Source organism: Canis aureus, chromosome 34 (assembly GCF_053574225.1).
Source record: "Canis aureus isolate CA01 chromosome 34, VMU_Caureus_v.1.0, whole genome shotgun sequence".
In the NCBI taxonomy this organism is placed as follows: domain Eukaryota; kingdom Metazoa; phylum Chordata; class Mammalia; order Carnivora; family Canidae; genus Canis; species Canis aureus.
In genome coordinates this window covers 5,960,411-5,988,053 of record NC_135644.1, presented here as the reverse complement: position 1 = coordinate 5,988,053, position 27,643 = coordinate 5,960,411, and positions in this window count along the sequence as shown.

Sequence of the window (27,643 nt, the reverse complement as noted above, 5' to 3'; positions counted from 1 at the left end):
TTATTCAAGAATTATACTAAGATTTGTTTTTCTAGAAGGGCTCGCTCAAATTGTTTTGGCTCTGTACATAGGGAGTTCAAAATAAGTAATCCTTGTTTTATTTTTTTTTTAAGATTTTGTTTATTTATTCATGAGAAACACAGAGTGAGAGAGACAGAGGGAGAAGCAGGCTCCACGAAGGGAGCCTGACATGAGACTCCATCCCAGGTCTCCAGGACCACAACCTGGGCCGAAAGCAGCGCTAAACCACTGAGCCACCTGGGCTGCGCATGAGTAATCCTTGTTTAATACACTCCTACTTTAGCCTTTAATAAAGAATTGGGGGCTCCTGGGTGGCTCAGTCGGTTAAGTGTCTGCCTTCAGCTCAGGTAAGGGTCCCAGGATTGAACTCCAAGTTTCATCAAGGAGTCTGCTTCTCCCCCTCCCATCCTCCCTGCTGGTGCTCTCTCTTGCTATCTCTCTTAAATAAATAAATAAATAAATAAATAAATAAATAAATAAATAAATAAATAAAATCTTTTAAAAAAAATTGAAGATGTTTGTTTTCATTTGGGAAAAACTGTCTTGTTTAATTGTACCTGGTCCTTGTTTCTTAGCAAACTCATTGTCTAAAGGAGCGTGCTTTCACACGGAGATGGGGAGAGGGCAAAGGGACAGGCTGCAATTCACATCTTTTATTACCACAATTAATCTATTGATGATCTTACTAGCTTCTGAACATGAAGATACTCCAAAGTCAATAATGCATGTTTTTTTTAAAGATTTTTTTATTTCTTTATTCATGAGAGACACAGAGAGAGAGAGAAACAGAGACAGAGACACAGGCATAAGGAGAAGCAGGCTTCTTGCAGGGAGCCCCATGTGGGACTTGATCCTGGACCCCAGGATCATGCCCCCAGCCAAAGGCAGACGCTCAACCACTGAGCCACCCAGGTGCCCCAATACATGTGTTTAAATTTGGGTAGCTGACAAGCAGACACATCAAATGCATGGCTTAAAAGCATAATAATAATAATAATAATAGTAATAGTAATAATGTTCCATTTTTTCTTCTCTGAAGAAAGTCACTGTCAGTTTTATGGAAACCATGTTGTAAACGTTGTCTATTTCAGAAAACGCAGTGTATGTGGTCTTTGGTGTTATTTAAACATTAAATGTTAGCATTTCTTAGTTTTACATACACACATATACTCACTAACATCCTCTGTCTGCTTCCTTCTTCACAAACATATGCGTATATGTCATCTTGGAATCATTCTCATTTGGGCCCTGATCTGGTCAGTAAAGCCTTGCCTTCCCTCGATACACGCATAACTTTTCTGGTTATTCTTGAATGTCTGAATAAAACATCAGTTTAGGGGAAATTTTGCCTAATTATACTACATAGTCTATGGGAATTTTTTGGTTTTTTTAAATATTTATAATTGAACTGGCAAATTCCTTAGGTTTTCAATGCAATTGAGTTCTTCCATTGACAATAGCCAAATATGTTATTTTTCTGTTTGAAGATCATAAACCAGTGTTTATAAATACTTCAATATTCGTTTTAGCAATTGGATTTTGGCAGTTATGGCTGCTTTAATTTCTTATTTTTTTATTATTTGAATATTTACAAGCCACTGCGTATAATCAAACATCAACATTGGTAAAAGGAAGAGAGTCCTATAAACTATTAGTTTTCAAGCAATTTTACCTGAGGTGTACCAGGGTCCACGAGAACAGAAAGGAGGACTACTTAAGAATCCTGATAGATACAGCCCAGGTCAACAAGCATTCTGCTGACCCATAGATACATGAGAAATAATGTATAAATACATTTTCTCAGAGTAAATAAAGTTTGTTTCTTAAATTTACCAATTTTGGGGTAGTTAAATGGTACACTACTATGAAAATACTCAATTTCTTCCAGATTGCTCAAGGATTTGGATGTTTCGATTAATCAAAAATGTCTGCTCAGGTGACACTTTCCATCAATATCCCACACTTATAAGTATTTCAAGAATTCTGAAACTGTATCTACACCCAATGATGAATATTAAACTACTAGGTACACGTTAGAGATTGTGCTAAATGATATAGAAAAGTTATGTCATTTAATCCTCAACAGCTCTATGAATACGTGTTCTTATTTTCATCATTATTGACATTCCTTAGATGAGGAAACACAGAAGTTAAGTAACTTGTTCAAAGGTACATATCTAGAAAGGGCTGAAGCTCTTTTACTTTTTTGCTTTTGATTTTATTCAGATTACTTGACCACCAATTTAATTCAGTATGAAGAATAACAGCTATTTGGGGAACTTCATGGCCCACCATGTTCTGGTTCCACTTTCCCTTCAGCATTACGATCCTCTCGATTCCTATTCTCTTCTAGCCAGTCATGCACAATCATGTAAAATACATGCGGCACCTTCTACCTGTAGAAGATACTATGGATTGGTTCATCAGCACCTAATCTCGTTCCCCTTTTGCATGCTTTCCTAGAGCAAGAAGGCTGGAGAGCCACCCAAAAAGGAATAAATAAAATGTTTCCTACACTCCCTAGATGTGGTATGTGCTAATCATATGCACCAGGCTTTAATTTACAACAAAGTTACATGGGGGAGTCAGAGGACAGGGGATTTATTTGGTTGACACAAATTCTGATGCGATGTACTGAAGCCAGCACATATGGTGGTGGCTTTTTGATTTGTCAGCTTTCTGACTTTAGAAAGGCAGTATTTTTCTTATTTTGGATCTCACACCTGGAATCTCAGGGTAGAGTTTTTCCTCAGGCCTCATAACATTTCTGTGAATTTTCTATGACCATTATGAAATCCATTTGTACAGATTCCAGGTAGAGTTGACTGTATTACCTGAAATTAAAAACACTTTCCTGTTTAGTAACTGGTACCAGAAGGGTTTATGGACAATAGGTATTAAAAAGTTGGGACTATGTGATTAGGAAATGAAAAAATATATATATTTGATTGGATTAAAGCTTTTAAAGAGATGACAGTAATTTTTGGCACCCAGCAATAAATTAGGTATCACCTGTGGACCAGAAAGAAACGCCACACTGAGTAGCTACTGCAATTAGCCATTATGGGAGCATCAGCATACGAGGGATATGGAGGTAGATCGTCTGCCATTAACTATACTGAGTTGCTTCAAGAAGGAACATAGACTTACTCAAGAAACAGTCAAAAAGCTAGGAATTTCTGATTTATCTCAAAGAAACTCCAATCATTTGTAGCTACAGAACTGATATAGCCAGATATCAAACAGGTTTCTGAATCACCAGTTCGTGCAGTAGTGCTCAAAATGTGGTCCCTGGATCAGTAGCATAAGTGACAACCTGGAGATCCTTAGAAAAGGAATTTCTTGGGCTTCATTCTAGAACTACTGAAACAGAAACTCTGGGGGTGGGGTCCAGGCATCTATGTTTTAAGAAATCTTCAATATGATTTTGATTCATGGTAATGTTTGAGAACCACTAAAGATTCTCAGTATTTCACCACAACCACCTGTAGATTTCTTTTATAAAGGAGCAAAACCTGAAAATTGTAATGTCAACATTTGGGAGAAATGAGATGGCTTCCACTACTCTGAATCCTCCAATTAAACTAACAGTCTCCCCCATGTCCAACTTATGTCCAACTTATAGCACCTCCTCCTGCCATATCCAGAGAGGCCGGCCCAGGTTTGCGTAAGAGCTTGCCTGAAGTACTCAACTTGCAAGAGAGCAGAAATGCTGTGCTTGTCCCCCTCATCCCACTTCTCATTGCCTCTCACTGATGAGTGTGTCACCAACAGAGCTCAGGTGAGACGAGCAATGGCACACGCGGGAGGCCAGCAAACAATTGCGAGATTCTGTTTGTTATTTTCCTAAATGGAAAATGTGTGGAAACAGATTCTGAACATACTAGCCTGGGGAGGATAGAACACTACCTCGGATCGGACTGAATTTAGGGATACTGGTGTAATTATTAATCATTCTGGATTCAAAGTACTGGCGAAGCCACTGGAAATAGTCCTCGTTGTTTGTTCAGAGGTTGACTAAAATGTACACCCAAAAGTGACCTACATGGCACGAAGCTGAAAGACAAAAAATTCTTGAAATTATATGGAAAAAGCAATCCAAAGTTTTAAGCAGAAAAGGCCGGAGTGAATTCATTATCTTCATTCTTCTTGATGACCACCTCAGTGTGCACAACCATGACCAGCAGCACTGTATGTATGGCTTTGGGGCCAGCAACAGCTTTTTTTGTTTGTTTTTAATTTTTATTTATTTATGATAGTCACACACAGAGAGAGAGAGAGAGAGGCAGAGACACAGGCAGAGGGAGAAGCAGGCTCCATGCACCGGGAGCCCGATGTGGGATTCGATCCCGGGTCTCCAGGATCGCGCCCTGGGCCAAAGGCAGGCGCTAAACCGCTGTGCCACCCAGGGATTCCCAGCAATAGCTTTTTAAAATCCCATCTTCAGGCTGAGAAGGAGGGAGGGTGATGTCACTGTTGAACTGTGATCCTTGATAGCAATTGTGATGATGGGTTTCTAGGGTGAAGACCAGGGAGCATCATATAAAAATCAGAGGCAGAGTGGAATTTTTACCATAATGTGCAGCAGAGCTGGAGAGGTGGTTGGGGTGATTTAAAAGAGAATTCTTAGCGGTATCTTAACCTTTCATGGGATTCCAAGGAATGAATTAGGTCAGATTGATAATTACAGTAATAATAAATGAATGATTAGACCTAGTAGAGGCTTATCACAGTCACCAAGGGATCCCCACACCTGCTCTCTCAATTTCCAAACTGAGTCTATCCCCAAACCCACAGCTCTTTGAACATAGAGGAAACCAGCCAACCTTGAAGGAAGACCTTGTAACATTCTCCCAAGTATGTCCGATAAATCGTTCAGCCTTCTCCAAAAGGATCTTTGACTATTTACTAAGGTAACTGGGTAGCTGGAAAAGGGAACTAGCCAGACGTTTCGTGGATTATTGTCCCCTTCCTCTGAAGTAACACTGCCCAGGATGGCATTACGATCTACCTAGCGGAATGGGGACATATGCAGTTGGGTAACAATTGGATTTTTGGCACCAAATTCTGCTTCGGTGGTGCCTGTGGGTCTGCAAACCCATACTGTGGCTGTTTCCACATTCCCTGCATCTAGAGATGACTAAATATCCAGGTTGGCTCCCTGACCCCCCAAAATGAGGGTTATTATGCAACAGAGGGCCACACAAACATCTTGACTCCCTGACCTTGCCCAAAGCAAAACTGCACACTGAGCGAATTGCAGAGATTCGTCTAGCGTCACTGGTTTGAAAGATATAAGGTGATTTAGCAGCAGCTACTAGTTGTCCCCCAAAGGCTGTGCTCCCTTTTCCTCGCATAGAAGTAATATCTCTAATTGTTAGCTGGAAAAAATAGCCCCTCAGGAAAGAAGTCTCTATTTTCCTGCCATATTGCAGCTATGTATGGCAATGTAACCAAGTTTGGTCAATGGGACATGAGTGGGAGTGATGAGAGCAATTTCTGGATCTTGTCACTGTAATGAAGTGATGTGTCTTCCCCTCTTCCTTTTCCCCTTGTGCCAGCTGGAAGGCAGACCAAGGCACCTCCTTAGAGGCTGTGTGAGAATAAGACAAAAGAAACTGAGTCATTGATCTTACTACCACACCAGCAAGGGCTTTTATTTAATAAGAAATATATTTTCATCTTGTTAATGCCTGTATCACCCTGGATCTCTCTCCAGTAAATGAATCCATATGCTAATAGACGTAGATAGTGATTCCTATTATATCCCATGCAACAACAAATAACAAAAATCTTTTTCTTTTTTCTTTCTTTCTTTTCTTTCTTTCTTCTTTTTTTTTTTTTTTAGTTTGTGCAGATGATAGATGGGTCTTGGAGAATGTCAGTGAGTTACTAGAAATTTAAATAAATGATGATTTTAAATGTAGGTGCTATTTCACACAATCTCTTTAGTTTAGTAAGTCAATACAGCCCTGATACCTGGTAGCCAGTTACTATTCTGACAATTTTTTTTTCTTTATCCCAATAAGCAAAGAACACACCAGAAACAACATGCCTTGACACCCTCTATTCCAGGGATAGGCAGTAGTTTAGCCTCTGAGGACTTTGGTTATCTCACTGCCCTGTAGAACGTCATACTGGTCTATTACTTCAATGGCATTTATGTTGATAGCTGTAGAATGTAGGAAGTGACCGATACTCTAGACACATTAAGGAATCGCATGCATGCCAGAAAATGGGAAGTAAATCCAAGGAAAATTTCGGAGACTGATAACAGGTGAAGATTCTGAGAATTCAATGGTGAGGGACACACTGAAATATTTCTTTTGAAGTAAAAGGCAACTTTCTTCACTTTGCATCACATCACCTACCACTAAGATTATTATGGAGGTTTTTAATCCAAAATTATTAAATTGGATTAAATAAATTTAATCAAAGAGGAAAAGAAGGTAAATAAAGTCAGGGTTCCTACCTAAATTTAACCAAATTTGGAAACATTTTTGGTGGTTATGACCAGCTTGCACAAGTGACCTGAGAGAGACCTTGTGCTCTGCATAGTTTAAATAAATTATATACAGTAGGGGATAAGGAAGCCATAAATAATTTGCAGTATGAAGAAAATTGATTATTTGCATAGATAGAAATGACTAACAAATGTTGTCTACAGAAGTCAAAGATGCAAGGAGGAAATATGCCTGGTGAAATAGAAATTAGACAAGTAGAATAAAATAAGAGGAAATACTCACTATAGGATTTTTTAAAAAGAAGTGAAGGAACCCTCATACTTTGCTTATGGGAATATAAGGTGGTACAGCCACTGTAGAAACAGTCTGGTGGTTTCTCAAAAAGTTTGAGCTACCATATGTCCCAGCAATTCTACTTCTAGGTACATCCCCAAGAAAATTGAGAATGGGTGTTGGCACAAAAACTTTACACAAACATTCACTGCAACATTTGTAAAAAAATAGAAATAACCCAAATGCCCATAATCCAATAAATGGGGAAAAATGTGGTATATCCGCACATTAAAGTACTATGCAGCCATAAAAAGTATAGTAAGTATAGATAGATGCTACGACATGGATAAACCTTGACAACATTATACTGAGTGAAAGATGTCATATCTTTCAAAAGGGTATATGCTATATAATTCTATTCATATAAAATGTCACAAATAGGCAAATCTATAGAGAAAGCAAGCTGATTAGTAGTTTCCAGGGTTTGGGATAAGGGAAAACTAGGAGGTGACTGCGAATGGGTACAAAGTCTCCTTTGGGAAGGATGAAGATAGTCGAGTTAGATAAGGATGATGGTTGCACAACTTTGTGAATACACTAAAACCTTCCGGATCTGGTAAAAACCTGTACACATTAAAATGGTGAATTTAAGGGCACCTGGATGGCTCAGTTGATTAAGTTTCTGACTCTTGATTTTGGCTCAGGTCATGATCTCAGGGTCCTGGGATGGAGCCCCGCATCAGGCTTCACACTTCACAAGGAGTCTGCTAGAGATTCTCCATCTCTCTCTCTCTCTCACCCTGTCCCTTTGCCCCACCACCCAAACTCTCTTTCTAGTACAAGTAAATCAATCTTAAAAATAAAATGGTGAATTTTATGGAATGAGAGTTATATTTCAATTTAAAGAAGTAGAAAATGCAATTGCAATATCTTATTTCTTACTTTGTGTGATACTACGAGCTTCTCACTCTCCTTCTACCTCTTTCTAAGTCATTATGCATGTTTCTCTTCTTTTGATACTCCTTAACTCTTGGAGTTCTCTTCCAGGATTTCAGTTCTCAGAGTTCTCTTCCAGGATTTCTTCTGTTTTCTTCTTACATAATCTCTGTGTTGGTTTTAAGAGAGTCATTGTTTTGAACAGTTCTAATGTGTACAAATTTTACTTACCATGGTTTAGTTAAATAATGCCAGTACCCGAATAACATGGCTCAAATTTCAGTTACAGTATATTAACTGTAGGTGCATAAAATATAAACCTCACAGCCAGCTCCACAGGCCCCTAAATAAATTACAGACACACCTCAGTGACCAACCACACCCCCTCTTTCAAAGTCTGTTGATGGTTGGCCATTACATACCAGTCATTCAGTTCATGCACAGACAGCAAAGCCTGGAGCTGGGTTGCCTTCTTGTCTCTCAGTGACAAACCCACGTGATATTTTACAAAAACAAATAATAGAAAAGATGGGAAGTGAAGCAGAGAAATTAAAAAGTGATAATGCTAGAAGTAAAATTGGATGTGATTAGGAGATCTGAGAGGAGACAGCAGAGTGAAGATAGGAAGAAACCTGGGCTGCATGAAGCCACGAAGTGAATGTCATCGGAAAAAGTTCGATGACTGAAGAAAAACATGGTAAAGTGGCTTCAACACTATTTAAGTTGCTCTCAGAACAGAAATCCACTAAATGATGGACACGGGGTGCTTACTTTGGATTGAAGACTGGAATGAAAACACTCATTGAATCAGTTTGAGTGGCATTTAGGCCAAACACTGAAGTTCGGTGCTACATTGAAAGGAAACAGTAATCGTAAGATCACCTCCAGTAAAGGCTGATTTCATTGTTTCACAAATTGGCTTGATTTTGCAGAATTCAAAGAGAAAGTAAAATGGATTATAAAAGACATAGCTCACTGGGGGAGTGTTGACACTGTTGCTGTCCAGGAGACTCTAGACATGCAGCCTCAAGAACTTCATGAAGGAAAATGTACCAACATAAATGAGGAGAGGGGTTGGGACAATGAGGATGATGTCCCAGAGGAAGTGACACTGGTGAAGGTCCTCAAAGGAAAGGAAATCATGGAGAATTTCATGGTATTGAAAGTACAAAAGATAAAATGTTAGAAGCTGATCCAAACTTAGGAATACGAGAGCTCACCAGGGCCTAGAAAAGACACTCTGTACCATCTTACATCATGAGAAGATGATAAGTTTTTGATAAGTTTTGTACAAAGAAATAAAACACTTTAATTCTCAATGGTTCTAATGTTTAAATTCTCTGTGTACTAAATAAATACTAATTTTATAATTATTTTTATTTCCCAACAATAAAAAGAGTTTTCAGTGTTTGGACAAGAACATTTCTCTAAAGATTTATTTATTTTGGAGAGAGAGTACACATGTGCATAAGTAGGGGGTGGGCAGAGGGAGAGGGAATTTCAAGCAGAGTCCCCACTGAGTATGGAGCCCAAGTTGCTAAGGCCTCACTATTGGGACCCTGAGATCATGACCTGAGCCAAAATCCAGAGCCGGCGGCTTAACCATCTGAACCACCAGCCACCCCAACAAGAATATTTTAAAGGTCACAAACTGATGTAATTTTTCTTACCGATTTTTAAGATCACTGCATCGTTTCTGCTGGAAAGAGCATTTTTATGGTCCTGTACTACCAGGCAAAGTGAGGACTGCCTATATATGTTTTAATGCAGATATAAAAAATTCAAATTGGCTTAATTAGAAAAAGGCTTTTTTTTTTTCTCTCACATAATTTAAATGTCCAGAGTTAGGTCTTCCTTCAGGCATGGCTGGATTTAGTGCTGATGTGACATAAAAAAGAAAGCTTTTTTTTTTTTTTTCCATCTCGAATCTGTGTGTTTGCTTCCTTCTCAGGCCCTAAGTGATTCTCACTCTCACTGTGGCAAGATGGATGCAGGGGCCCCTAGTTTCATTTTTTTCTAGGTTCTAGACCAAAGGGATAGAGCAGAGAAGGCCTTTTTATTTTTTTTTAATCAGTAATTCCAGTAGAGTCCTTTAATTCCCACTTAAATAACTACCTTAGGCTACTTCCTCTACCCTAATCAAGCTGTATGTGACCTTCTACTTGAACTCGACCTGGGTCTCATAGTCTATCCTTGGGGCCAGAGAGGAATCTCCCACCCAAAGCACGCACTGCTGATGAGAATGTGCAAAACACTCAAAAGGACACCAAGGTAAGGTGCTGGCAGACAAATCATAAATGTCCGTGACATGCTCATTGTTAATCATCAACTCTTACAGCTTTAATTACCCTCTGTATGAAAGTGGCTCCAGGATCTGTCTCCAGAAATTATAACTTCTATTTCCAACTACTTGCTAGACAATTTCCCTTGGATTTGCTGCAAGCACCTCAAAATAAGTGTGTCTAAAGGTGAACCCTTACTTTCCCAGCCAAACCTATGTCTCTTCTTTGTCGCCCACCTCAAAGAATGTCAACACTGCTCCAGTTTATCACACTAGAAATCTGGGGCATAGGTTGACTTCTGACTCTCACACTCGACTACATCAGTCACCAACAAATTCTTGTCATCTTTACTCCTATATCCTTGAAATCAACCCATTTCTTTCCATCCCTATTTGCCTTACCCCATTTCAGCCCTCATCTTTACCTCTTGATTGCATCACAGTGATAACCTCTTTTTTTTTATTGTGCTTAAAAACAGATAATGTACTATTTACCTTCTGAACCATTTTTAAATGCACAATCCTTTGGCATCAGGACATTCACACTGTTTGCAACCATCATCACCATCCATCTCCAGAACTCTTTTCATCTTACAAAACCGCAACTCAATACCCATTAAACAAAACTCCTCATTCTCCACCCATCCCAAGCCCCTGCCAGCCATCATTCTACTTTCTATCTTAATGATCCCAATTACCCTGGTCACCTCATGTCAGTGGAATCAAAGAGAATCTGTCTTTCCGTGGCTGACCTGTTTCACTTAGCACAATGTCCTTGAGCTTCAACTATATTGTAGCAAATGTCATTTTTTTTTCCTTTTTAAGGCAGAATAATATCCCATTGTTTACACACCACATATTGCTTATTCACTCATCTGTCAATGGACACTTGGGTCGTTCCCACAGCTTAGCTCTTGGGAATGGTGCTGCTACGAACAGGAGTACATAAATACCTCCTCAAGATGTTGCTTTCAATCCTTTTGGATATATACCCAGGAGTGGAGTTGCTGGATCATGTGGTACTTCTAATTTAATTTTTTGAGGAACCTCCATACTCTTTTCCATAGTGGCTGCATCATTTTCCATTCCCATCAACAGAGCATAAGGGTTCTGATTTTTCCACATTCTTGTCAACACTTGCTGTTTTCTGGTTTTTTGATAGTATCCATTCTAACGGGCATGAGGTGCCAGCCATCAGTTTTTATCACCTAAAGGTTTTTCATACAGTAGTGAAAATGACCTTTAATAAACACAAGATGATCATGTCACTGCACTCTCTTCAAATCCTTTAGTGGCTCCTCATTGCCTTCAGGCTAGTTTGGCCTCCATGTGCCTCAGGAAACCTGGCATGTCTTCTTCCCTTGTTTTCTTTCCGAGGCTCCTCTGTCAACTGTTCCCTTTCCACCTCTTCCTTTCTAACCTGCTCTCCACTTATTACACACACGTACACTCTGAGATGGCCACTCTGAAATACGTTCAGGTCAGTGAAAATGCGTTTTCCCTCATTTCTTATGACCATTTCTTCTGTTAGGCACCTTTTCTTCCGTGTCAGGTGTCTGGCTCTTGCTCGAGGTCTCAGGATAGACAGCATTTTTCTCCAGGAAAATTTATTTGATAAATTCCCTCCACCGAAGCTATGTCACACCCCTAGTACATGCTCTCAGAGCACTCCATCCTCACCCTAACATAGCACTTCACCACAGTCTATGATTTCCTTGCTTATGTATAATATTTTTCTCTAGTCCTGCACTATCCAGTATGTGGATCTTGCACACTAAAATGTGACTTAGTGTGATTGAGAAAATGAATTCCTAACATTATTTAGCTTTAGTAAGTTTCAGTTTTAAAAATGATATTTAACTCAGTTACTGTAAAATTAAGTCTGTTTGGAACTACTTGGATATGTGATTCTACTTTTTCAACTGTAAGTTTATTAAATCTAAATATAGGTCCAAATATAGATGAAAATTAAGCATCTTGCAGTGTTTAATAACTTTGGAAATTCTGTGTAAGGGAATAGGGATATAGGGAAACTGCTTATGTTACTTTTTCAGTTATTCCAACTTTTTCTAAATAATAAAGTCTATTAATTAAAAAAAAAGAAAGAAAATTAAGCATCTTAATTGAGATGTGCTATTAGTCTAACATATTCTCTGTATTTCAAAGACTTAGCGCAAAATAAAGAATGCAAAATGACTTTTTATATTGATTACACTTTAAAATGGTTATATTTTGATATATTGGTTTGAGTACTTAATTTTACTTGTAATCCAATTACTTTTAATGTAGCTACTAGAAAATTTTAAACTCTGTGGCTTACCTTATATTTCCACTGGACAGCACTGACCTCTACTATGAGTTCCATGAGGACAGGAATCATGACTCTTAGTCACTTATTTAAAAAAAAAAAACTTCTGTAATTTCACCATGTATCAGGTATTATTCTATGAATTACTTACAATCGCAAGCATTGACTTTTAAAATCCTTATAACAACCTTTTAAGTATTATCATTATCCACATTTTACAAATGAGGAAATTCATACAAAGAGATTAGCTTGGCTAACTGAAGGTCACAGAGCTGATCTCGTGGAGCTAGTCTGTAGGGATCCAGAATCCTTACTCAATAACTTTGCTCTGCTGCCTCCTGTTCCTTCTTTTATTATTATAGCTGTATAGAGAAATAATTACTACCCAACTTTTTCAATTAACAACAGTATGCAAATACTCTTCCTTAATTAATCAATCTGTTTAATCAAGAAGCATTAATTGCGGGGCGCCTGGGTGGTGCAGTCCGTTAAGCAGACAACTCTTGGTTTAGGCTCAGGTCATGATCTCAGTGTCATGGGATCAAGGCCCCGAGTCAGGCTCCAAGCTCTGCTTGTCCCTCTCCCTCCACTCCTTTCCCTGCTTTCTCTCTCTCAAATGAATAAATAAAATATATTTTCTTTTAAAGCATTAATTGAACTCTATATGCCAGATACTTCTGGTTGGTGGGGACCTGGATGTCAATGAAACATATGTCTTACTCTTTTTTTTAATAAAAAAAAAAGATTTTATTTATTTATTCATGAGAGACACAGAGCATGAGAGAGAGAGGCAGAGACACAGGCAGAGGGAGAAGCAGGCTCCATGCATGGGACTCGATCCCGGGTCTCCAGGAAAACGCCCTGAGCTGAAGGCAGGCGCTCAACCCCTGAGGCACCCAGGCGTCCCATAAATGCCTTACTCTTAAAGAAAGCCTGTCTAATGGTGATGATAACAATATGAGACAATGATAACACAATATTGTGTTATCTGGAACAACAATACAATTCCAACTTACTACTGGAGAACCTATAAAAGTACACCTACCTCAGCTGGGAGATGAGGGATGTGATGGGAAGAGTTAGCTAAATTAAGGAAGCAGAAGTGGTTGGTGAAGCAAGTACCACGCTCTCCATGAGAGATCACCCTGGATAAAGTTGGAGAGGTCAGGAGGAAGGAACTGTGACTTGAAGCACAGGAACAATTAGCAAGAGTCCGTTGCTGTTGTCCTGAGCAGGATGACAGTAGTTTACCCTCAAGTGGAGGCTGTGGAGGAGCAGACACATTTCAGAGATATTTAAGCAATTGAATAGACCCAGCCTGGTGCTTGATTGGAAGAAGGATGGAGTTTGTTGCAGATGCTGCGAATCACTTAATTAATATCTATTGGATCCTTCTTCCTGGTTCTCTGAAGTGCCAGTGTGCCCATCTTGAGGCAACGGGCCTTAATTGGGCTAATCCAATCGTAGCAATCCTGTTGTCGACTTTCTCGGTCTCCCTTGGAGCTGGGGTAGTCAGCTGGCCTGTTCCGCCCAATAAGCCATAAAGAGAAATCTGCTGGGAGGTTCTTCAGGGAAAGCTTTGTTTCCTGGTGGAAGGGACTCGTGCCTGCTGCTGTGTCTTTCTATTTCTGTTTTCCTTGAGAAAGAAATAGTACAGCTCTGTCTCAATCCCATTGGGGAACACCAAATGAACTGCAGAAGTAATGCTGGGTGTTTTCAAGCTCCTAAATCAATACCACAGCCACCTACCTTGAACCCACTTGTTATGTGAGAACAATAAAGCGATATCTTTTAAGCTGCTGTTAATAAAGGATGTATACATCGTCTACTGCATGTAGCTGAACATGTGCCTCTTTGATGTTGGGTTAAGTGAGGGTTGTCAAGGCTTTTTTTCTGGTTTCTGACTTAAGCAACAGTGTGAGTGGTGCAGGGAAGCCTGGAGGCAAAACAGAAGTTTGTTGGGCTGAAGGCGGCCTATGCTCAGTGTGATGGGCGTGGGTATATCCAAGGGACACATAGGCCATCAATATGCATATTGAAAAAACAAGACAGAGAGCTCTAGCTGGCCTGGAGACCCCGATTTCTGAATCATTAGCATATTGACATAATAGATCAATGCATTTAGGCAGAGAAAGATATAATCGAAGAAAACCATATTGCACATGAAATCAAACCTTTCAAATACAAATATGTCATCTAAGCCTCAGCCCTGCCCCGTGACGTGTGGGGTTCCCTCTGCCTGACGTGGACGTGGAGTGGGGCATGGCTTGAATAGAGATGGAAAGCACACGGGGAGGCAGGAGACCAGTGGCAGCGGCCTGCTGAAGGCTCCCTGGAGGCGGGCCCTGACACAAGACCCCGGTGGTTATTCGGGAGGCTGTCCTAGGAACCGTGGGGAGGGGAATGGAGATGTGACACAAAAAAATAAAGTTAATCCAGAGTGCATCATCAGGCGACCCCTACTGCGGGAAACTGAGGCTTATTCCCCGTGGAGAGCACGTACTCAGTTCTTCCACGGGGGCTTGAGGGAGCTGGGGCAGAGCTGCACCCATTTCACACCCACCCAACCCCCGGCTTTACTGAGGGCTGGATGACAAAATCCTAAGACATCTGGTGTCTCTCGGGCCCTGGTGAGGGCGGCTGCCATGCCCAGGGCGGAGATGCAGGTGCCTGCAGGCCCAAGGAGGGCCCAGGCGCTGGGGGCAGGGGGTGCGGGCACCCAGGGCCCCGGGGGGGCTACCGGCGCGGATGCCAAGGGGGGGCGCCAGGAAGACTCAGGAAGGGTTGGCACAGGGAGGAGACAGGCCCAGGGGAACTTTCTGAACCCGGTGTGGACAGGGACGAGGAACATCCTAGCAACCTCGTGCACCAGCAAGGAGCAGCCTGCTCTAAACGGAGGGGCCGCTCTGCCATGGAAATGTGACACTGGTGGCATTTGGAGAGCCACGCCCGCTTTCACTACTAACCCTTCCTGTGAGTCGACTGAAATTGCATTTTCCTCCCTAAAAAAAAAAAAATAATAATAATAATCCTTGAGAGGAAGTGAAACAGAATGACCCAAAACAAAACCAACCCCACCCCTGCCCCCTGCTAAAATATTTTGCTCCCTCTCTTTGAGTGGAAGCAAGATCTTCAATATTCTCTTGAGACTTTGGAAAGTAAAATGAAAATTCATCCATTTGGGTGTTAGTTGGTCGATGGGTGACTGGTTGATGGTCCTGAGGGTTTAAATGATCCTCCCACGACCTGACACGCTGCTAAATCCCTGGAAGGACGACGACTACCCCGCGATGTGAATTCGAAGGAGCCAAGAGGGTGCCCCATCTGTAATCAGCTATTAGAAATGACAAATACCCACCATTTGCTTCAACGTGGATGGAACTGGAGGGTATTATGCTGAGTGAAGTAAGTCAGTAGGAGAAGGACAAACATTATATGTTCTCATTCATTTGGGGAATATAAATAGTAGTGAAAGGGAATATAAGGGAAGGGAGAAGAAATGTGTGGGAAATATCAGAAAGGGAGACAGAACGTAAAGACTGCTAACTCTGGGAAACGAACTAGGGGTGGTAGAAGGGGAGGAGGGCGGGGGGTGGGAGTGAATGGGTGACGGGCACTGGGGGTTATTCTGTATGTTAGTAAATTGAACACCAGTAAAAAATAAATTAGAAAAAAAAGAAATGAAGATGCCCTGCAGGCGCTCTCACCCTCCAGTTTGCTGTGAATTTGGTTTTTTTGAGAACCAGGGGGTCCGCACGCACTAGTATTTCTTTGTCACTGTGTCTGGACTTGCGGCACCTGTAGGAATCCAGGGGAGGATGATGCTAACGTGGGGGCTCAGGGCCTGGTGACTTAGGATTCCTGAGGCCACAGGACCCAGCGCTTTGTGCAGTGCCCAGCGCCAGCACCAGCTTGTCCACGGACCCCGCAGAGGGCCTCGACTCCCGAAGACGACCCTGAGTGGGACACCAGGTCTGAGAGTTGGTCGATCCAGGAATACTTTCTTCCAGAGAGAATACATTGCTAGGTCTGGTCATAACACACTAAGAAATTAGCTGTTTTGGGATGTTTTTGCATTTCTTGCGATGGCCCATGCGGCCTGGCGGTGTCTGCAGGCGGGCCTGGCGCTTGGCCTTCGCTCCGGCATAAAACCTGGTATGTGTGGGGCACGTTGTAGGCACCGCACGGAAAGACTTCTTTTTTATGGAAAAATCTCAGTTCTTTGCCCTGAGTGCTGAGTACACACACTTTTTTTTTTGTAAAGAGCAAAGACAAAAACTCTTAATCTATTCTCTCTGAATAACTTTCCCCCAAACGGTGGTGAGAACATAGCAAAATCATGTACAAGTTAAGGAACTGTGATCCACAGCTTCTAGAAAGTTGTGAGTCAAGTAAGAGCACTAGAATATGCATTATTTTCAAGCAGAAATGGTCATAATTGAAAGGATTGTTGAGCCATATCTACTGTAAACCTCCCAGTTTCCTGCTTAAGATAATACCGTATAAAACAAAGAGCCAAGGCATCGATAAATGCCAGACCACCGACAAGGCTGGCATTGGGCAGAGTCAGGAGACATAAGCCCAGGCCCTTGCTTGTCCTCTTTGGATCCCTCCATAAATGTCCTCAAGGAAATGAATTTGTTTCGAAAATACTTGCCAGATATTGTCAGTTCCTCCCCCGCTCCCTAAAATGATGCCGACTCAAGCCTCCTTTTAAAGACCCGATATTCAGATTTTTACCTACGTGGCGAGGCTGACAAATTTATATCCTAGTTCGAAAGGAAGAAAAGGGGAGATTTTACAAAAGGGAGAAGTGAAGGGCAAGATACGCATCCTTACGATCCATTTTAAACATAAATCCTGGCCCCCCAAACCGTATTTGGAGAGAAGACAGAAGGAAAAAGGAAAGCCCATCGCCCCGCGCTTCTGTGTTGCCTCCTCTGCCTGGAGATGCAGGCCCAGGACGTCTGGGCCTCCCTGCCCGGCTCCACCTTCCTGGGGCCCAGCTCTGCCTCCAAACCCCCTCTACCTTAAGGGACTAATCTGCGCGAAAGCACAAATAAATATACATTAAAGCATAAATAGATTCATATCTCGATTCACACCTCCAGGTAACGTGTTTGCATTTTAATAGGAGCCTTCTGGAAGGAACGGATTTTACCCAAGGAATAATTCAAATGGTGGGAATGGCGAGGCACAGCGGGAAGGCAGGTCTTTCTGCAGCTGAGGAGTTTCCCCTGAGCTTGGGGACTGGGTCTCTTCCCCGCAGGGCTGTTCCTGTCCCAGAGGGACTCCCCCGGCCCCCCAGGAGGCCTGCAAAGCTGCTCCCCGCAGCTCCCCCCACAGACTCCGCCTAGGCCAGGGATGATCAGGGCCTTGCATGTTGGCGGGACCCGCAAGAAAGCGGGGGCACCCTCGGGCACCCGCCAGGACTGCCTCTCCCAAGTCTAACAAGCACCTGCATGGCCTGGGGTCACCCAGAAATTCCCCACACGCTTCACCAAACAGCAGCACAGGGGGGAACGCGTTTGGAGAAAGCGGATTTCTCTTGGCTCCTGCTTTTGGAGCCCCGGGGGTGCGAGTGGGGCCGTGCTCCATCCAGCCCCCTCCTGGGTTTTGATTTCTCTCTCTTTAACCTAAGAGACCAAGCAGGCGGTTTCTCCTCCAGGGCCTACTACTTCCTTCCCCTCAGTTGGCCTTGGAGCCAAGTCTAAGACTTACATATTCTTGTTTTTCTGGTCAGGATGTAGGGGGATCGATTCCAAAACCCAATGGGGACGGCGATTAAGGGGTGCTTTTCTTTTTCCCAATGGTCTACTCTCTCCTGCCCGGTTTTTACCTCTTGGTTAATCTGAAGAATCTTTAAAAGATATGATCCCATTAGCAAGTTCCCAAGAGGAGTCCTTTTGGAACGAAGGAGATAATTCCACCAAGTTTCTTGCGGGTCTCGGCCACCACCGTTTCGGCGTCTCTGCGGTCCCCACGCTCCGCTGTTGCCCCCCAGCCCCTCCAGTTACGGGGTTCTCCCGGAAGCCATCCTTTCTGGGGCTTCGTCGCTCTCCTTTCTTTCCAACTCCTGGGCCTGGAGACCGATTTTGATTAAATTACCTTGGGGGCTTTCATTTTCTTCATTTGCTCTCCTGTTGAGCTTCACTGCAAGAACACACAGTTGATGACTGCTGTTTTCTTCTCCTCAGGCTGCATCTTGGCCGTTCGCAGCCTGAGTGTTCCCCAAATCCTCGGCATCGGTAGAAAGTCCAACTGCAGAGCAGCCTCTTCGTCTCCCTGACCTCACTGTGCCCACATGATGCCCTCGGCCTTGGCCAACCCTACGTTGCTCTGGGATGATGACATGGCATGAGCCACGCTCTCCGACCTTGCGGATGGACTCCCGGTCAGATACACCCTTCAGTTCTCTCCTCTCCTTTGGCTTTAATGAACCAGGATCTTTACCTTCAGTCAAAAATTCAAAGGTGTATTTACTTCCACTTCTATGTCGCGTCATAAATGCGCATTCTCCACTTTCTCTGTAACAATTTTTCACATGTTCATATAGGAACTGTGCTTGTTTGTAGCTGCAGTACGATATTCCCCTGAAATTACGGGCTGGTGAGCATCTGTCTGCTCATCTTCTAACTCTGAAGATGGAAGTGGGGTCGAACATCTGTGATAAATCATTAGCCACGAATCAGGCTTCCGCATTGTGAGACTGAACGCTGTTTTCCCCTGGAGTTGTTGATCACTGCAAGGTGTCGGCATTCTACAAAATGACGCTATGCCCATATTGTAGTCATTTAATCGGAGTCTTCTTTGCCATTTCCTGCTCAGGAAATTGGGCTCCATCTCACTGCACAGCTGGTTTGGCTTTAGAAACCTCACATTTCTACCCAAATGGTCCGGCTGACTGTACAGCCAGGCAGCTCCAAGGGCTTCCACATAAAAAGGGCATCAGTGACTTGAGAGAACCAGTTCTTCCTCTGAATGTCCCCTCCTTTAGCAGATAAGTAAGGAATGGCTGTCCTAGGAGCTGTCCAGGAGGAGACATTTTATATATATATATATATATATTTTTTTTTTTTTTGGAGTTCAATTTGCCAACATATAGCATAACACCCAGTGCTCATCCCATCAAGTGCCCGCCTCAGTCCCCATCACCCGGTCACCCCCACCCCCTGCCCACCTCCCTTTCTACCACCCCTTGTTCGTTTCCCAGAGTTAAGGGTCCAGGAGACATTTTTAATGGGACTTGTAGCTCTGGCCTCACACCAAATGTTCTCCAAGTTTTCAGGATACTTACTGTTCAGAAGCAACTGAAACGGAAAGGACCTCAGTAAATTTCTGCGTTCCTATTTCCGTGGGAAGACTGATTTTTGGTTCTGATTTCTTCATCCCCTCCCAAGACATCCTTGTTCTGGAAAGAAGATGCTGGGATCCCTGGGTGGCGCAGCGGTTTGGCGCCTGCCTTTGGCCCAGGGCGTGATCCTGGAGACCCGGGATCGAATCCCACATCGGGCTCCCGGTGCATGGAGCCTGCTTCTCCCTCTGCCTGTGTCTCTGCCTCTCTCTCTGTGTGTGTGACTATCATAAATAAATAAAGATTTAAAAAAAAAAAAAAAAAAGAAAGAAGATGCTAAAATAAATCAGGAAGAGGAAAGACTTTCCAGGGGCAGAGGAATTCTCTCCACCTATAAATTAGGATAATTCAATACCTAAAAAGGTGAACGAGTTAGTTCAAAAAATCACTTAGGGTAGGACCAGCACGAACAGCTCAACAGACACCTTGGTGCCAGACGTGGCTCCGGGTGCCGAGGAGACAGCAACGGTTGAACCAAAGAGCCAAAAGTCCTGGCCCTCGTGGGGCCTACGTCCCAGGGTAGGGACGCGGACACCGCACCACGGCAGTCTGTTAGACGCTGTGAAGCCTAGGACGGTTGGTGGGGGTGGTCGATTGGAGGGTCAGGGAAGACTCCACTGAGAATGTGGCCTTTGAGTAACCATCTGAAGCAGGTGAGAGAGAGAGAGAGAGAGAGAGAGAGAGAGGAAACGGGAGGACACACAATCTAGCCCCGGGGACAGGCAGCCGTGCGGAGGCCTCGAGGCAGGACGGCACCTGGACAGGTAGAGAAGCAGCACAGAGGCCAAGCGGGAGAAAGCAGGTGGGAGGAACAAGCAAGGAGGTTGCAGCAAAGCAGTGAGGGAGAAGTGAGGCAATGAGAGCAGAAGAGGCAGACTGGGGAGGCCCTGGAGGCCGCTGTGGGCGAGTTCCATCAGGAAGGACACGGCCTCCGCTTTCAAGGGGCAAACGATGACATGACGAATGATGACAAAAGCAGGTGACCACTAAAAATAGAAAAGCATAGGGTGTCACGGGGCGCTGGGTCCTAACGTGCTGCTCGGGGTCTCCCCCACGAAGACACGGAGTGTATGCTGAGGCCTTCTGGAAGGAGGGAGGTGGGGCGGCTCAGGGTGGGGGGGCCCGAGTGCCCTTGTCCCTGGGGCCACAAGCAGAGGCGGTGAGAAGAGACGGCCCTGAGGTCAATATACCAGCAATGGACCCGGAGTCCTGGCATGACTTTTGCGTTTCCTCTGATTCCTTTTCCGAACTGAAAATTTAGAGAGGGTTTAATCCGATTCTTCCTTGGGGGACTTAGGTCGCCCTTTATTCTCGATTACAGGGATATCGTGCCAAGGTGGCCTTTCCCACAGATCTTTCTGGAAGTCTGTGTGGCCGAGCCGGTTGGGTTTGGTTGGGCAGGAACTCTCGGCAGGCGGCAGGTCGCAGCATAGCTGAGCACGCGGCGCCACCTTCAGGACAGCTCGTTGAAGGGGGACACAGCGGCCGGAGGCAAGCCTGAGGTTAGAGCCCTTTGCTCTGCGTGGGGCCGAGGCTGGGTCAAAATAAGCAGCAGCCACCTGCAGCGGCCACCTGTGATGCATGTGATGGAGCCCTGGCGACCCGGGAGCGCCAGGGCCCCTGCACGTAGGAGAGACACTGGCCTCGCCACGCATCCCAGCTTGAAGCTCTGTGACCTGCACAGTGAGCTGCGCTCCGGGAAAGGCCCGGGGCGGAGATCAGGGCCTGGCACTTGAGTTACCCCCACGCTGGGGTCCCGATTGGCCCCGGGGGGCCTTCCCGAGTTTCGGAGCTGCTCCCCGAAGTGTGTAGCCACGCGGACTTCAGCTCTCACGTGCGTTTGTAACAGTGACAGTTAGTGTGAATATAGCAATTTTACAAAACGGTTTGTCGGGGATCCCTGGGTGGCTCAGCGGTTTGGCGCCTGCCTTTGGCCCAGGGCGCGATCCTGGAGTCCCCGGATCGAGTCCTGCATCGGGCTCCCTGCGTGGAGCCTGCTTCTCCCTCTGCCTGTGTCTCTGCCTCTCTCTCTCTCTATCATAAATAAATAAATAAATTTTTAAAAAGTGATTTGTCAGATTTTGTTACCCACGCTTTCGGTTCAGGGAACAAAGTGTCGTAGATCTAGGCGATCTCCAAACACAAAAGGCCATAAAGAAGAGGTCAGCACTAGACCCACCAGCCAAGCACTTGGAGAGGAAGGCTACGGCTCCCAGGACGGCTTGCATTTCAACAGGCCCCTCGCGCTTCCACCGCTCCCTCCGATGAGGCTCCGCCGCTCCTTTCTTGCAGGGCTTGGATGTGACAACAGGCGCATCTATGTGTTTACCAGAATGTGCCCGCCACCTTCGTGCACGGGGCTCACTGTTTAACCGACACTGATCATTTAGCGCAGGCTTGTGAATAACTGGGAGGGAAACAGCTTGGCTTTTATGTGGAGGCAAATGGTTCCCCCGTCTTGTGGCACCCTGCGCGCAAATGGGCTTTCTTCCTAGACTGCTCTCATTAAAAATGCATGTCTTTCGGTTGAAGGATTGTAAGTCCCAGAGTTCCTGTTCATTTCCGAGAGAGCTAACACGTTCATCTGAACTCCATTTCTAGATAAATGGGGGCCCAGGCCACCCCATCGGTGATAGGTCTGGGTTTCTCGGGGTCCAAATAGGCTCAGAGGGAGTGAGGGGGAGGGTGGGACACACACATGTGGCCAACGATAGGATCTGACAGTAAGTGTGGGGTCGCTGCGTGGTGAGTGCTTTACGTGGATTATCTCATTTAATCCTCGGAACCTTGGGGCACCTTTTTCCCAATAGGGGCACTTGCAGGAAGTGCAAGGAAATGGAGAATCTGAAATCATTTGCCCAAGGCTCACACCCACTGTCTGCAAAGCCACGGAAATCCATCCTAACCCAGGCATTCTCACCCCAGAGCCACCCAGCTTGAAAACCCCACAGGACCCCTGAAAGGACAAACATATCCCACAAAGGACAACAGCACTAATCAAGGACCACGCTAACAGCCAGAGCGAACGAGTCAGGGAGCAGAAGGTTCAGAATCACGGGAAGGGGCAAAACCTGGAGGGATCCCTTGGGATGCACGAGTCGCCCTGGCTCCCTGGAGCTGCAGGCTCGGCGCGGCCTGCGCGGGGAAGACCCGGCAGCCCGGAGTCCCGAGGTCTCGGGGGTCAGAGGTGGGGGTGCCCCGTGATCACTGCCGGCTTCCTTCCCACCTCGTTCCAGGGTCAAGTCTGGAGACAGGAGCGCGGTCCACGGAAACAGAAGCCACTGTAAGGGCTCAGCAGCACGTGGATATGGGAGCAGAAGCGACACGCTTCACCCCAATCCGGGGGCCGAGGTCAGGGCGGGGTGCACTGTGGGCATGGCTGAGGCCCCCAAGGAGCCTGGCCCACGAGCCCCCGGGGCGCCCACACGCGAGCAGCACCTGCTACGGGGACAAGCCTAGGCTGGGCGCCCCAAGCCGGGATCCAGGCCCAGCTCTGTGACTCTACTGTGTGGCCCTGGCTGGTGCGTGTGATGAGTTGATCTTTAACTGACTCCGCTGAAACCACGGTGCTAACAGCTCCCAGTGGAACTGGTGGAGTGAGTCGTGGAGAGACAACTCTGGGTGCGGCCGGCACTGTGACCCCGCGAGCTGCTCGTGCGGGCTGGGGAGTGGGGGCAGAAAATTCAGATGCGACCCCTGCTCCCCAGGCCTTCACCCTCCAAAGTGTCACGAGCGCTGAGTCCTTAGTGAGGCGAAGCCCCCTTTCCTTCCCACACCCCTCTCCCCCCTCCATCTGGATGCGGCCTTACTTTGGGCTTCCCCAGAAGCAGAGCCTGGGGCAAGGCTTTGAGCGCAGGGGGCTTCTCTGGAGGAGCGAGGAGACACAGGGCGCGGTGTGGCCCGGGTTAGGAGAAGCGGGGCGGCGGCAGGGGGCCCCGGGACAGCCGCCACCGCAGGCCACCCGGAGAGGGCTGCAAAACGCACAGCTCGGCCCTTCCCACCGGAGGGACCGGGGAGCTGGAGTAGTCTGACACCGACTTCCATCCATCACTGGTTGGAGGTCTCTCTTCCTGGGGGTTAACTCCCTGGCGCTTCGGCCTGCCAAGGGTGCAGGCGGAGAGCCTCGGGCAGCTTCAGGAGAGGGCCTGGGGTGAAGATGGAAGATCCTGGCAGGCGGGGGATGGTTGGGGCACCTTGAGGTCTGAAGCACCTTGGGGGCAAAGATGTGAAGATCCTGGCAGGCGGGGGATAGCTGGGGCACCCTGAGGTTCGAAGCACCTTGGGGGGCAAAGATGGAAGATCCTGGCAGGCCGGGATAGCTGGGGCACACTGAGGTCCTAAGCACTTTGGAGGGCAACGTTCTGAAGATCCTGGCAGGTGGGGGATGGCTGGGCACACTGAGGTCCGAAGCACCTTGGGGGGCAAAGATGTGAAGATCCTGGCAGGTGGGGGTGGCTGGGGCCCCCTGAGGTCCGAAGCACCTTGTGGGGCAAAGTTGGGAAGATCCTGGCAGGCAGGGGATGGCTGGGGCCCCCTGGGGTCCTAAGCACCTTGGAGGGCAAAGTTGGGAAGATCCTGGCAGGTGGGGGATGGCTGGGCACACTGAGGTCTGAAGCGCCAGATGTCCTGGCCGGGCAGTGACAGCCCCAGCAGGAGGTGGCCCTCTGTGTCCAAGGGCCTGGTGGGCTCACTCCTTCACAGCATCCAAGGCAGCAGCAGGAGGAACCTTTGCACACTTGCAACTGTAGAGGACGGGGCGCGGGGGACAGGTGTGCTAACACTTCCCAGGGGCAGCATCGACCCACGAACTAGCGCGCGCTGTGGGAAATTTGGCCGAAGCTGTTAGGTCACTGGAACTATCGCCTCGCCGTCGACCTTTCTGTGATGATGGCAACACTGAGTACCCGCGCTGCCCAGCCCTGCGGCCACCAGTCACGGAGCTGAGGACTCCCTGAAATGTGGCCACGGTGACCGAGGAAGCGCGCTGGGACTTTTATTTGATTTTAGTTCATATAAATGATGACATGTAGCTGGCGAGGGGCCATCGTATTAGCATCACCCAGAGAGTGGTTAAGTTGTGTTTTGTTATTCATAAGAAATTGTTCAGAAACCATCCTAATGATTTTCTCTATTAGGGACAGAGGTGAGTCAGATATCTTATACGGCTGAGTGTTAATTAAAACCGATATTAAGCCAAAGCTGAGTCACAGCCGAATATTCACCAGCCTCCTAGCAACTTCGGGGCCATGACAGTGAACCTGAAGTTTTACCATTTGTTATTTTTTAAAAAAGTGCCATAAAAATTTAGTGGTCACATTTCTCCTAGTACTGAATAGTATAGTGACTGTACTATCTGAGCCGCTCTAGGGCGTATTGATGATTCCAAAGGAGTGAGGATTGGATTGGGGTTGGTGGAGGGGTGGGCAAGATATTTTGGGGTAGGTGATTTTTCTTTATAATCTTTTTGTCCATTTCTTATTATACCTCATGTTAGTATTTAAATTTCTTTTTTTTTAGTATTTAAATTTCTATAAACACTTATGGATCCAAATCCTATATGACATACTTTACAAAGTAACCTAGCAGATACGTTCTGTCTTAAAAATCAGGTTAATTATGATCTATTTTCCCCTCTAACTATTTGAAAGTGTTTAATCATTGCTTCTGTGCATAATTATCCGTTTTTACTGCTGCACTTCACTCTGACAGTTTGCTCTGCGTTCACATGTCCGTGTGTTTCCGCAGCGTGACCCAGCTCATGTATAACTGAGATCAGGGAATGATTCTGTCCTGGAGGTCACGCTGGTTCACATGTGATTTTTCCCAGCACGTTACTGTTTTGCTCCACTGTGTGACAGCAGCTGAATGCAAAATGCACCACGACGGCTGAACATCTCGGGCTGGGTTGCACGGCACCAGGTCATCCACGCTCCCCCTCCTGGCTCCCTCCTGGCTCCCTCCTGGCTGGGGGGTGCCTGTGGACAGTTCTCTCCACACTTGGCACCCTTTGCCCTCGTCTCCACAACGCAGTAGCTCCGGCCCTTCCACAAGCTGCTTTAGTTGATTTTTTTATTTTTTATTTTCATGCAAGTGTTTTTCCAACGCAAGATCCTATTTACACAGTAGTATTTCTTTAAATACTTGTGTTTAAAAAACACAATGTTTTTTTTTTTTTAAACATGCTGGTTTTTTTATTAGGAATCTTATGACTTTTGTTAGCACATCATTATACAGTTTTATATGTTTTGAGGGGAAATTGAATATGATTTGAGTGGCTTGACCCTGATACTATTTTGCCCATAAACCCTATCATTTTTACTATGTGATTTTATAGATTTGAGTCGGCTTTTCTTTTTCTTTTGGAAACACACATGTTGCATTAAGGCAAAAACACCTGTACAACACTGACTCTTCAACTGAATGAGAGGACAGCAAGAGCAACAAGAACACAAACTCATAAAGAGAGTCCAGGCTGCATCTAGAATAACGACCCCATTGGAGAGAGAATATTCACACATATGAGCAACATACCAAGCAATATGCTTTGTTGCTTTGTTTGTATTACTGATTTTGCTAAGCCAATGATATAGGATGGTAACATCATGACAACCACTGACCCCATCCAGTCCTGGGATGTCAGAGATGACAGGGAAGGTAGTTACCTGATCTCCCAAAGATCCAGGCCAGAGACAAAGGAAAGTGTAGATTTTAGCTGAACACCTAGACCCAAGATAACGTCCTATGTCTCTATTAGAGTGAAGAAATCTGTACTGGCCTCTAGAAATCATAAATATCATTTCTTTGAGATTTTTGGTATGTGTGTTCTTCGGGTCCTAAAAAGGCTGAAGTGTTTTTCAAAGAAAGCGATCATAAATTACATCTCTGAAAATACATGTGCATTAATCTGAGTTCTGTACTTTTAGCTGTGGGGTGTCTCACTGCCGGCGTAACTCCGGAGTGCTGCCCTGCACAGACAGGAAAGGCCAAGACACACTCACAGTCTGATGCAAAATGTTTTCCAGGTCAGTGTCCGCTGGCTTGGGTGCCAATGGCCCCGCGTGCCTCCTGCAGGTCAGTGTTGGAGATTCTGTTCTGTGTTAGCCTGGGGCTACGAAGGCCGACTCTGGTGCCAGAGGATCTGAGGTCAAAGACAGGTTCCATTACGTCCTTGCTGTGCAACCTTGGGACATCACTTAGTAACTTTGCCTCAATTGTCTCATTTTAGAAGTAGGGATATCGTATGGGGTTCCTGGGAGGACTAAATGCAGTATAGGTGAAGGAATCAGCTTAGTGCTTGGTATGTAATAAGTGATTGAGGCCCGTCCGCCTTCATGATGTTTTCTGAGTGCTTTTTTTCCCCTAAATTATAAGTGAAATCATGACAGTTCAATAGCTAATGGTGCAAAGAAGCTCCCAGCTGAAAAAACATAGGATGCTATCACCACTGGGGTCAGAACTAGGTACTCTGACACGGGCAAACTGATCAAAATTTGCTGGCTAACTTCTTCTCGGGAGCAAAGTGTCTGGCCTTGCAGACAAGAGGACGTTATATTTTACTGAGCGAGGATTTCTGCTGAAGAGAACATAAGGAACAATGCAATTAATGCAGTAGACTAATGTCAAATATGCACTAGATATTGCCAGTGACTTTTGGTCTATCTCATGAACAAGCATTTTTTTCTTTTTTTCATAAGCTATTTTCTGTGCACACTCATGCAGTACACCATAAAAGACATGGTGTCTATGGCCACATGCTGAGAGACCGTGGACAGTATAGCCAGGAGCACAGGCTCTGGCTTCAGATTTTCTGGTTCTCCCACGAACCAGTAGGTTGCCAGATGCCCTGGCTTTTGGCTTTCTCATCTCTACCACAGAGATAATGATACCTAGCACAGGTTTGCTATGAGACCTACAGAATTCAATCAACATAAGATTCGTGTATAACAAGTATTCGATAGATGAGAGCTATTAATTATTTTAAACTTTCATTTATTTTGACCATTTAA